This window comes from Corvus brachyrhynchos, unplaced genomic scaffold, assembly GCF_000691975.1.
Source record: "Corvus brachyrhynchos isolate BGI_N302 unplaced genomic scaffold, ASM69197v1 scaffold255, whole genome shotgun sequence".
In the NCBI taxonomy this organism is placed as follows: Eukaryota; Metazoa; Chordata; class Aves; order Passeriformes; family Corvidae; genus Corvus; species Corvus brachyrhynchos.
The window spans coordinates 5,437,657-5,449,503 of NW_008238358.1; the positions used below are offsets into that span (position 1 = coordinate 5,437,657).

An 11,847-nucleotide genomic window follows, 5' to 3' on the forward strand; every position below is an offset into this window, starting at 1 on the left:
CTCCTGCTGAGGAATGACACACACATGCCTGTTTTAAAACGCTGTGGAGACTCCCTCCTGAGGTGGCGGGGGCAAGGGCTTTGCTCCAGGTGTCCTTTGCAGGGCTGAGGTCCTGTTCCCCAGGACCAGGTCGCTGTGGTGGGGAATGTGACCTGACCCTTGTTGTCTGAGCAAATAGGAATATTTTTGTACAAGTCCTCTGAGCACACTAGCTGAAAGAAATTATAGGAGTATGGATTAGATGTAAGCAATTTCTGTTTTCAGTGAGTCAGATACTTTCTGCTGTAGTGTGTTTGCTCTTACATTATCAGCTTTTCTCAAGTCAACATCCAAACACTTAAACTGACCAAAAGCTTAGCTGTTTCTTCCAGACAGGGACTATATGGGTTACCAGAGGCAGTCCTCCAAAGCTAGCTGTTGCCTGTGACTGTCTGCATATCTTGAAAAATGTTTCACTGAAAATAAAAGTCTTTTTTAAATACTTGGATTAAAACAACATTCTGACACCATAGCAGCCTATTTCTTAGCTGTAATTTTCCATGGATGCAGCACCACTGGATTTTCTCCATATAACTCTTGGTTGTGTTTGACAGATGAGGTTTTCTGGATGCAATTTGCTGTGGATCATAGGTGCATCTGGCTGTTACTGCCCTTGGCACCCCGTAGTCATGTGCTGGCTCAGGGGTCTGTTGACTCGTCACTGACACACACAGTAACCTGCTCTGTTACTGTATTCCTGTGGCAGTAGGAAGTAGTTGCAGTGTTTAGGGGGTTCTAGGTCTCTGGGGAATTGCCCAGTGTGATCTGCTGACCATGCTGCCTGGAGGATCACTGCACTTGGCTGGATGCACTGGGATGAGGGAGGTGAACATGAGGGGTGTGGAGGAAGATGGAGATGCTGTAGGGTTGACAGAGCACAGGGACCTGGGATAGCACACATGGAGGTGTGAAAGCACCTCACAGCATCCTCGCATTTTTTTTCCTAACTAGTCATATTGTTTGTTTGCTCTTGCTGTTATTTATCTTTAATGGTCCTCACTAGCTCCCCAACATCTGCACCTTTCACACACCTCTTACAGCAGTGTAACTGAGCTAAACTAACTCTGCAGTTTATTGAGAAGGTATGTCTAAAACAAAACAAAAAAACATATCCTCTCTCTAAAGCCTGAACAGGGCAGAAAAAATGCTCAGTGTGAGACTAGCTTGATGTCTGTTTCTTTCCCAAGAACCACCCCATGCACTTCTGCCAGAGACCTCCAGGCTCTTGCCTTCTGCTTCTCCCATTTTGGTCCCTGCCTGCAGCAGGATGGTGTTGCATCCCCCACATCAATCACTGCCAAACTGGGAAAGGTCTGCTTCCCTATGGAAGATCCTCCTGTGTGTTGTTCAGCTTGGGCCAAATCCTATTTCAGGGCCACGTAGGCGGCATCCACTTCACATGTGCATGTGAATAAAGCTTATCATCCACCATCCCTCCAATGGCAGTTTGTGGAAAAAGAAAGGTACCTCTGGGTCTAGGCAAGAGCTCTCCATTGCTGACTGGTACAGCTCCTCTGTCCTGGTGTTGTGTGTAAGGGGTGGTGTTTTTCAGTGTGGTAGAAAGGCATGCTCAAACCACTCATTTCGGGTACCGCAGAGAGTTTCCTTGAAATGCCAAAAGTCCCCAATAAAGTAGGCTTCCTCTCTCTGGCAGCGGCAGCTCCCCAGAATTTCCCTGGGTCTCAGACATCCAGAGTAACTTCTTCTCTGTTGGTCTCTCTTTTGGTTGTCCAGATCTCTGCAAGTGGTTTTAAGGGTGAGAAGTTAGTGCCTCCTTTTGCTACCACAGCTTCCTCCAGACAGGATAGGACAATTTACATTCTCACACCCTTGCAATGTCCTGTGTCAGGCACAAAGTCTTATAATCCTTGCACCAAAAGGATTGTCTTCTCAGCCAAAAACTATTCTTAAAAGACCAGTCACTGGTATTAAAGGACCCAAAAATACTGACAGTAACATTTTAGATGTCACTTTGTTCCCCAGAAGCTCCTCAGATTCAAAAGTTTTGTCTCAGGACAATGAAAATCCAGGCTCTCCTGCTGAGTATAGGCTTGTTATACAGCAGTCCCCAGTATCTCAATTAAAACTTGTATCAGGTTACTTGAGTGCCAGACAGGCTTTCACTCCTCCATGTGCAAGTGATTGAGGCCAGAGACTCTTCTAAATAGTCTTTCTTCACCCTATAAGGGAATTCTTCTTCAGTATCTTCTGGTAACTTCATGCTCAGCTGAATTTGGTTTGGTACCCTTGTTGAACTCTTTAGGGACTTAAATTCATCTATCTGTATGATTTGTTTATAGATTTATATATATTTAGAAACTCTAATAAAAAGAGAAGAAGAAAAATACCTGATTTTTTCAGGGGGATTTACTGGCATGGTGTTGCATGGGAGGAGCACCTTCAGCATCCTCTAAAGTTCTCATTCACACTGTGCCACACTCCTGGACTGACTCTTGGGGCAGGCAGCCCCTCTGGCCTTGGGAGGATGTGGTGGTGGTGGAATGTGGGACATGTAGACCTCCTAATCACTCAGGTCTGCCAAGGAAAGTGGGAGCAGGGGCGATCAACTTTCCTGATGTCACTGTAACTGTTTTTGGCAAAAAAGTTTAATAGCTCAGTACTCTGTTAAAAAAATGATTCATGAAAAATATTGTGGTCTGTATAAAACTGACTGTAAGTGATTTTCCAACTACTTTGTAATGTGTTTACAGTTAGCTGTCCTTTTTGTTTCGAGGGCTACCTTACTAAAGTACTTGGTAATGCAACCCAATTTCCTCAAATTCAGATGTAAAAAAACCCAAACAAACCCTTCTTTGATTCGGAGAAAGTAATGCATTTTGGAAGGACCAAATCGACACTGGTTTGGAAGTTGGGTCCTTTTGCATAGGGGAGCAGTCAGCATTTTAATTGGCAACTTCAGGTTTTTTCCCCCTTAAATTTATCGATTCTATCTAATTCTACAGTTGTTTGTTCCTTCCTCTTTTTTTTGCTTGGAAATTAATCATGCAGGAAATGATTAATCACAGTGGGTGTCTGTCTGCCTCTGACTCAATGTTTGAGGGAGGGCCTTCAAGCAGCTCAAAACAGCTGACCAGATACAAACCATGCACTTGCACTCTGGTTGTTCACACTGTCCATCCCACAATAAAGGTCATGTTTCTTCTTAGCATTTGTAATGCTCCTGGAATGATTTCTGAAATACCAAATTAAATGTGAAGTGCCCAAAATTTGTGTTTCACAAGATTCAGTGTAGTGCCGTTTTTGCTCATTGCTCTTTATGGACTGCTTTGCAGAGCAAGGGGTTCTTTGCAGAACACGATGTGTACTTCCTCTCTCCTCTATTTTGGTTTTTAAAAGAAAGGAGTCTTTATCATGATGCATAGCATAGCATTTTAATATCATTCCTGATGGCGACTATGCATGTGCCTGGTAGTTTGCAGAAATTAGAGTTTCTTATGCAGGTATTTACTTGGGCAGCTTTGGAGCCTCTCATTTGCTAGCAGCGAGGGTGGCTTTCTCCAGAGGCAGCAGACATGGGCTCTGTGCACTCCCCTCTTGGGAAGGCTGCAGCAGGCTGCCCCAGCCCCGGAGTTATGGCCAAGGCCAGGCAGGGAGGGTGAGGATTGCAGTGGTGGTGCCTGTTCATGGCACTGGCAGCCCAGAGCGAGTGGGTGGGCTGGATCTTCGGAGGAACCGGCACTGGGCACGGTGCTGCTGGCACCCGCCACACGGTGGGAGAGCAGCTGCCGCTGCCAGCTGTGGAAATCCTTCTCTCTTGCTGACGGTACAGAGCTCTGTGCTTGGGGCTCAGTGGCTGATGCTGCGGTGTACATCCACGGGTTAGTTACTGCAATCATTTCTGCCGCACCTCCAACACTCACCTAGACGTAACACTTCTAAAGAGCTTCTGAACACCTGTGATAATTTACACTGCTGCCCAGAAAATATGCTAGGACATGTGTCCTCGGTTTCCAAATACCAATACGTCTTCAGCCTTGGTCTTTTGCAACCAGGTCCTTTCCAATACCCTGCAGTACCAAGCATTATAAGAAACTTGGTTATTAACAGATTTGGTGGGTAACATTTATTAGCAGGTGGATTGGTTACTATTTCGGGTATTTTATAGTGTCAGCTGTTAGCAATTTAACATAATGTCTGTTTCTTAAATTCAGCTCTTTCTCATTGGCCAAGAACAAATAATTATCCGAGTCCATTGCAGAAGTGTAGAACAGTAACCAAAGCTTTCCTCTAATTGCAGAGTTACACTTAACATCTCAGGACATCTCTATGCTCTGTGAGAAAGAGTGATCCTGTGAATTGGTTGTGAAAGCAGCTGCACAGTTTGAGTTCAGCAGTGTGCTGACTCAGCTGCTTTGGTTCTGCAGCCCAAGAGGTGCTGCTCATCCCAAGGGCAGCCCCCAGCACTGCCATGTGTTGTGGCAGCAAGTCACCAGGTCACTGCATCTCTTCAGAACATTATTATTCTTCATATAGGCTTATAGTGATCAAATTTTAAAATCCAGAGAGCACCTCTTTTATTTTTGCTTACAGTAAGTCAGGCAAAGAAATAGATTGTACAAAATCTAACAACCGAACAGCAAGGGTGAGTTAGAGCTTCGAAGACAGAGGTGCTGTTTTTTCCTGCAAAGTTTCAGCTTGAGTTTCTAAAAATTTCTTTTTTATCAGCAGAAGCAGAGTCAGAGTGACAAGAGTGAAGAAGCTTTGGTTTTAAACTAAAATTTGATGATCTAGGGTGTTTTACGGGCTCTGTAAGTCTATGCATTAAATGTTTTTGTGTGGGCACACACGTTTCTCCATCACACCATGTGATCTCTTTTCTGATGGCTCCTAAAGGAAGTGTGTGCTCTAGAATACCATGAGTAAACAACCCTTCAGGATGCTCGTGTTAAACTTCAGGCCAGTTTTGCTAGAGATCGGTTTATTACAGAAGCTTGTCCTGTGCTTCCAAAACGCTGTTTTCCAGCCTGTCTCTGAGGGCCATAGAGCTTGTTCAACAGTAGCAAAATGCTAAGCTCACCAGTGTGTACCTAATTTCCATGGCAGTTCTGTTGACAGAGCCCTTCAGTATCGGAAGTGCTAGCTAGTGTGCAGCAGTTGACTACAGGTACATGTAAGATGGGATAGGGAAGGAGGGAACAGCTAGCGCCTTTTTCCCCACTGCCTCCTTGCAAATAATGTGTGCAGGGAGGGTTTTGGAGAAGCTGGATGTGTCTGTGGGTGGTGGTTTCCCCTTAGAAAACTCAGGCTTCAAGCATCACCTTAGTTCCTCTTTATGCCACCAATTCCTTAAGAAGCTGATCTAAAACAACCCAGTTAAAAGGGAAGAAAAGTAGAACAGAGCAGCCCAAGCAGGAAACAGTCTCTAACTGACAGGGAGGTAGACAAGTCAGAAAGCGCTTCACAGACCACCTGGCTCACTTGCTGCATTCAGGTCTGCTGCCTTAAGGGATTCGTTTAAAAGTCTGATATCAAACCAAACTGTATTCTGCCTGCTCCAGAAACTTTCCTGTGACACATGGAGTGCCAAGGAGACTCATGGTACATTATCTAGACTGCTTTGACCTCTTAGCAAAGCAGTGCAGGAAAGCAGAATTTCTCTTTTTAATCAGATGGAGCAGTTAAAAGCTTGGTGAAATATCCTCATGGCACAGTTAAGCTAGAGACAACCGCAGCTGTGAAAAGACTGTGTTAAGAAACAGGATGGTTGTGGTCTACTGTAAGAAATAATTTTCCTGTTGACTATTTTTTTAAACAGGAAGCTTAAGAACAAAGCAGCATTAGTCTTGGTGCTTTTAATAGGTTTCAGATTTCAAATATTGCATTTAGAATATGCTGATTGGGAAAGGATAGGACCTTGTGCAGAGTTTTATGTAACAACTGAGAGCTACAAATTTGGAAGATGGGAATATAACTTAATTCAAGCAGATGCTCTGAATATGAAGCTGTTGTTTCTCTGGAGGAGCTTAGGATGTTCAGTAATGCAGCAGAGGACTGATGAGAGCGGGCTGGTCTGTTTGCAGGACTTTGTGAATGTGTGCATTTGCACAGCACTGTGTAGGCTTGGCTTCACACAGCTTCCTCTTTGTCAGTCAGTCTGTCTATCTGCCAGCTTCCCCTCTGCTCTGCTCGCTCTTTCACAGTAACTGGAAACAGTTTCTGCAGTACAAGAGAAGAAAACCTACAGACACTAGTGCCTCACACCACTTTGAACTCCATGATTTTTCTAGATAATTAGCCAGAGCTATGGGTGATGTGTCTGACTCCTTTCTCCCTAAAGACTTGACACAATATCCATTAAAGTCTTATTGCAGAAAATATTTCTTCTGAGGAAGGTAGCTCAGCAATTTTTTTTGGCGGGGAAGGGGGATTATAGCTGTGTTCTAATTCTTTTGAAGCATGAGCATCTGATGAGATAAATCTGTACTTTTAACAGTTTTTTTCTGACACAGATATCATGGATCATGTCAGAGCCATTACTTCGTAGGTGGTGACTCACTGCAAATGCCATTTTGTTTAAGTCAGCGCATTTTCCTAATGGTCTTTTTAGTTGTTGGTGTGACAGATACTGTGCTATTACACTTCCCCTTGGTTTCATCAAAAACAATTAAGTTACTTAAAAAAGTAAGAGCTGTGTATTCTTGTAAATAACTGCCCTGGCGACCTCAGCCGTCAGCCTGGGGTTGTCTGGAGAATTACCCTTATTCCTATTCCCACTGTCTTTACTTGTCTTATGCAAACATTATAAAAGTGGTGGCAAATCATTGTTACTAAAGGTGGCTCAAGTGAATGGCCAGCACAGGTGAAAGCTCAGATAAAAGAATAAAGCACATGCTGAAATGCCATAGCCCCATTAGAAATGCCCTAAAGCCCCTGATAGGGGCTGTGTGCCAAAATGCCACAAAAAGCCCTTGTGACTTGAAAAAATAGTCCTTGACACTTGGACTTTGTTGTTGTTGCTGTTGTTCCGTAATTTTCTTGCAATAAAGTTTTGTATCTCAGGTGTGACCCTCCTAGGATTGCCTGAGGCTGAAAGTTCAGTTTGGGGTGGGGAAGAGTGGGAGCCTGGTCTCTGTCAGGGAAGCTTGTAAAAGGCTGAGCTTTAGCAGCCAGGCTTTTCTGTCTGCAGTAGCCTGCAGCTGAGAGGCCAGGCTGCCTGCTTGCTCTTCCTCCTCAGGGAGAATACCCAGAACATGACTCTGTGTGCTGCTTCTGAGGAGGAGGAAGGTGCATTCAGATATGATGATGGAGCTTGGGATCTTCAGAGCAAGCAGGGAGAGAGGAAGAAGCATGAGTCCATCCTAGAGCTCTGCTCTTCCACTCTACCCATAACAGTGTAGGTGTGGGACTCTTTTAGCAACTGAAGGGATTTAACAGGTCAACATCTTCTGAGTATGATCTTAAAGTATGATGCCTTCTTGAAGTAAGGGTTGATGGCTTAGCTACGGGACTATCCTGAAGCACTTCCGTGGGAACAAGATTGTTGGATTTAACAGAGTTCAATTTGGTTACTGCATTTTGTGCACTGCCATAGCAATGCATGGATTGTGTAAGTGTTCAAAACTGGATGTGTGTATCTATGAGTTTATATGGCAGTGGGGATCATGTAGGGAACCCCTGTTTAAATATGCAGCTGGTTTCCATACAATATAAAGTGCTTTTTACAGATTATTTAGACTCAGAAATGTAGAATATAAACCTGTTAGCTGCAAGGATGTTTTTTAGCTGAGTAGAAATTTATTTATTAAGATGTATTAATCTCTGGACCTTGTGTGTTTGTGTTTTGCTGTGCAGGTTTCTTAGCGAGAGCAGACAGAACTCAGCCTTCCACCATGCCTGTGCCTCCCCCTCCAGCTCCCCCTCCACCCCCAACATTGGCCTTGGTAAGTTTTACAGGAGGTAAATGATGCACTGTTCTCTGCTGCTGCTTGTCACATTGAATAGGATGTCCAGAGATACTGAGGTGTGGATGAGGGTATCCATGATATTTGGGGAAAACTCTCCAACATTTTGTTTATGGTTGATCACTGATCCTGCAAGAAGGACCATCACTTCCACTGCCTTCCAGTGCTCATGTGGGTGTCACTATCCACTCTAATTCTCCATCCTTTTATTCCTCCCACACTGGTGGCTGATCTGGTGGAGAGGCAACAGCTGCCTGTCAGGAGAGTTGAAGTCTTGCTATCCCCTTGCCTTTCTCCAGACCTGTACTCCCACCTTGTCTCTTGTTCTGCTCCAGTACTTATGTGACTTGAGATGGAAAAACTCGATCCTATTGTTTAAATTTGGTAAGGATTGCTCTTAGCTAGCACAGCTCCCTCAGCCAGCCTGTGGTATCAGAGCACGGGATCCACTGCTGACACAACATGGTGGGTGAAACTACATCGGACCTGACTTAAGCTTAAACTGGAATAGGGCTTGTGCTGTGCTTGCCCTCCCAACAGTCAGCCACCTCACTGACAAGAAGGAAGAGGCTTCTTGAAATGCCATTTTAAAGTACCCAGATATTTTCAGTGAAAAACCCTAGCTGATTACACAGAATGGGCTGTGTCACTCAAGAGTCTTTCCCTCATTTTCCACCACAAACAGTATATGGACTCTGCTTGGTCTCTCCATGACAACTCTTCCCACCTTTCAGGAAATCTCCATAACACTGATCTGATAAGTTAGAAAGTGTTTCCAGAACTATTTCCTAGAAGAAAGAGCCATATATATGTGCATGTATATGTGCATATAAGTGTATTGTTTGGAGGTTTTTTGTCCTTTCTTGAAAAACTGTGTCACCAAAACATAAAATGAAAAGAGAGGACCATTGAGACAAACCTCTTACGTCCAAAGGTTTTATTTTGTCTATATGGAGAGGTCAATATTATTGAAGTGGTGATTGCCATTTTGAAGTATTTCTGTCAAAGCTAAAATAGTAGACAAAGGTCTGTCTTTGCTCTGACTTATCTAGAATTTGTATTTCACTACAACTTTCAAGAACGTCCACCTTCTCGTATAATCAAGTTATGTGTGTAGACTGTTCTTGTTCAGTCTCCAAGACGGCAATTTGCCACAGATATGCCTTGGCTTTAAAAAATCAGAGACTCTAAATCATGAGTTAAAAAAAGGTGAATTCATATAGAAGTGTTCTGTTTCTGATGAATATTGTGGGTTAGAATAGCAGTAGTGTTGGGGACTTCAAGTTAGTAACAAGGCCACATACCTTTAATATCATTCACAAAACTAGACGTGACATGCTACCTACCCACTCCTATTTGAGAAAAACTTTGTATGTAGAAGCTGAGGTTTATTTTGCCTCCTTATTTTTAATCTTTGTTTTGCAGGCAAATACTGAAAAGCCATCTCTGAGCAGGTCAGAACAAGCAGGGAGAAATGCTCTATTATCTGATATTACCAAAGGAAAAAAGCTCAAGAAGACTGTTACTAATGACAGAAGTGCTCCAATTCTAGACAGTAAGTATGATTCTGCATGTTGGAATTTCTGTAGGCATGAATAGTTCTACATATCTGAAAGCAGAAAATTATTTTGTATATCATCAGATGAATTGCCATGAGAGTAGATAAAAGAAAGTGCCAGAAATTGGCGTGCATAGAAATAAATTCTGTTCATCATGAATGAACAGTCAGCTGAGAAATCAAGTACTGCTTATGAAATGTGAATGCTAATTTGTTTGCTAATTCTCATAAAGTGGTTTATTTTCCTGTTTGCTTATATCAGAAAACTACGTAAGCCCTACCAGGAGTTCTGCTGAGGACCTGCAGCAGATCGGGCAAACAAAACCCCCATAAGGACTGAGGAGAGGGCAGAGAATAAAGTGGAATGTCAGACTCTACTTTTGTATAAACAATATAAGAATAAATGCATGCCTGGCATGACACCATTGCCTCCAGGATCACTTAGAGCAAAACCAGAGCCAGAAGCCACAGGTCTACCTGTGTGTCACTGCTGCATGCAGTTGTGCCACTCCTGGAGTCACTCAGGGGTGTTATCTTTTTGGCTGAGCCTTGCTGCTCAGCCTGCCCAGCAGTACTGCACAAGGCAGTGACTCTCCTTACCTGAATGGAAATAAGCTCTCTCTCCAGCTGTGCTGCTGCTGTGTCTCACAGCACATCTTGGTAGGTGCCGAGAGGAGGCTGGGGAAGCCCATGTAGCAGATTGGGAAGTATTGGGAAGACAGAACAGAAACAGGAACATAGGCCTGTGCTGACAGAGGAACAGCATTCATTACCTAAGGAGAAAAGACTCTTCTACAGACAGATTAGCAAATGTGATATACTTCAGTCTAGGTTTGGCCATGAAATTAAAGGCTGGACTGTGATAGGAACATGATGAGGAAAGAAAGAAATGCCCAGAGGAGTGTGACCAAATAAAAATAATTTTAAAAAAAATTAGATACAATCCTGCTATCAGCCAGCTAGTTTTTAAAGATTATCTCTGAATGTCAAGTTACATGTTCTAGTTATTGTAATGAGCTGGAGGGGATTAAAGGAGGGGGTAAACATTAAGATAAAAATGATGCAGCCTATTATCTTGTTTACATGAATTAACAAATAATGATGAAAGACTAAACAGCATTTCTCCAGAGGTTCACACCCTGTCTGAGTCAGAGCCAAACTGAGCTGACATGCTTAAGAAAGAGAAGGATAATGTGAAACATTCCCCCATGGATACAATCTTCCTTTTCTCGTAGGGAAATTTTTACAAGTGCTTTTCATCCACAGGTTTTAATTACTTTGAAGTCAGTGAAATTTTTACCCACCCAAAGTTGTGGAAATTAAGATTCCAAGAAATTAAGCAACTGATCTTAGCCCATGTAGCCCAGCATCTGAGAGCTGATCACCACAAGATACCCCAACCTGTGCACCTGCTCATTTTGCAGTGATGCTCTGAATGGGGCTCTTCTTTGTATTGTAGTTGTGGAAACACTTTCATTTTACTTTTGACAACTCAGCTGTCACAGCAGAAATACTGACATTAGAGAGAAATGGGAGAGAAAGGGGGAGGGCAGTTAAAATAATTCCTGCCTATTGGAAACATTAACAGCTAATGATCCTGTCCCTGCACTTCTGAACCTACTGGAATGGCATCTCCATCCCTACTAGGCTTTGTTTAAATAAGTGGATATGTTGCAATGTCATCAATAATGAGAGAGTTCTGTGCATTCCCAGCAGTGATCCCGAAAGACACCTTCAAGAGGAAGGACCCTCTGCTTTCCTTCCCTTTTTCCCATGAGATTGCCCTGTCTCTGCTTATGGGGAAGTGGAGGAGAAGGATAAGAGAGCAAAAGTAGGAAGAAACGGAAATAAGCAACTAAGATGCTAACAAAGACCACATGATATTCTCAGAAGTCCCATCCATGCTCAGTTCCAAATTCTCTGCAGCAATTTGCTCTGCTGTCCAGTCTATAGCAGACTAAAGTGATGGCTTAATAAAACAGAGAGGCTGTGGTTATTATGGTTACTGCACCACCACAGTTACTGCACCACCACCACCTCCATGATGCAGTGGCAGTGGGATGATGGTAGCTCTGATGACCCAAACCTTGTGTGTTTTGAAAGTTCATCCATTTTTCCCCAGCTACAAGCATTACTCTAATGAAAGAGGTGACTTTGCAGGATCAATCTTGCTTCACTAATATGGGGGATTTTTTTTCCCAACAGAACCCAAAGGATCTGGTGGAGGTGGTGGCGGTGGCTTTGGAGGAGGTGGCGGTGGCAGTGGCGGGGGTTTTGGTGGTGGCAGTGGTGGTGGCTTCAGTGGAGCTGGACCACCTGGCCTTGGAG

The 11,847-nt window shown here is 43.5% G+C and overlaps 1 long non-coding RNA gene across 2 annotated transcripts in view; it reads left to right on the plus strand.

Annotated features, from left to right (window-relative positions):
- The window catches only part of LOC108447050, a 41,955-nt gene extending 30,114 nt beyond the window's left edge, over positions 1-11,841 (plus strand). For both annotated transcript variants that reach the window (XR_001862435.1, XR_001862436.1), the window contains exons 3-5: positions 7,852-7,940; positions 9,387-9,516; positions 11,725-11,841. This is a non-coding gene — a long non-coding RNA (uncharacterized LOC108447050). The remainder of the gene's footprint in view (positions 1-7,851; positions 7,941-9,386; positions 9,517-11,724) is intronic.
- Positions 11,842-11,847: the final 6 nt, after the last annotated feature.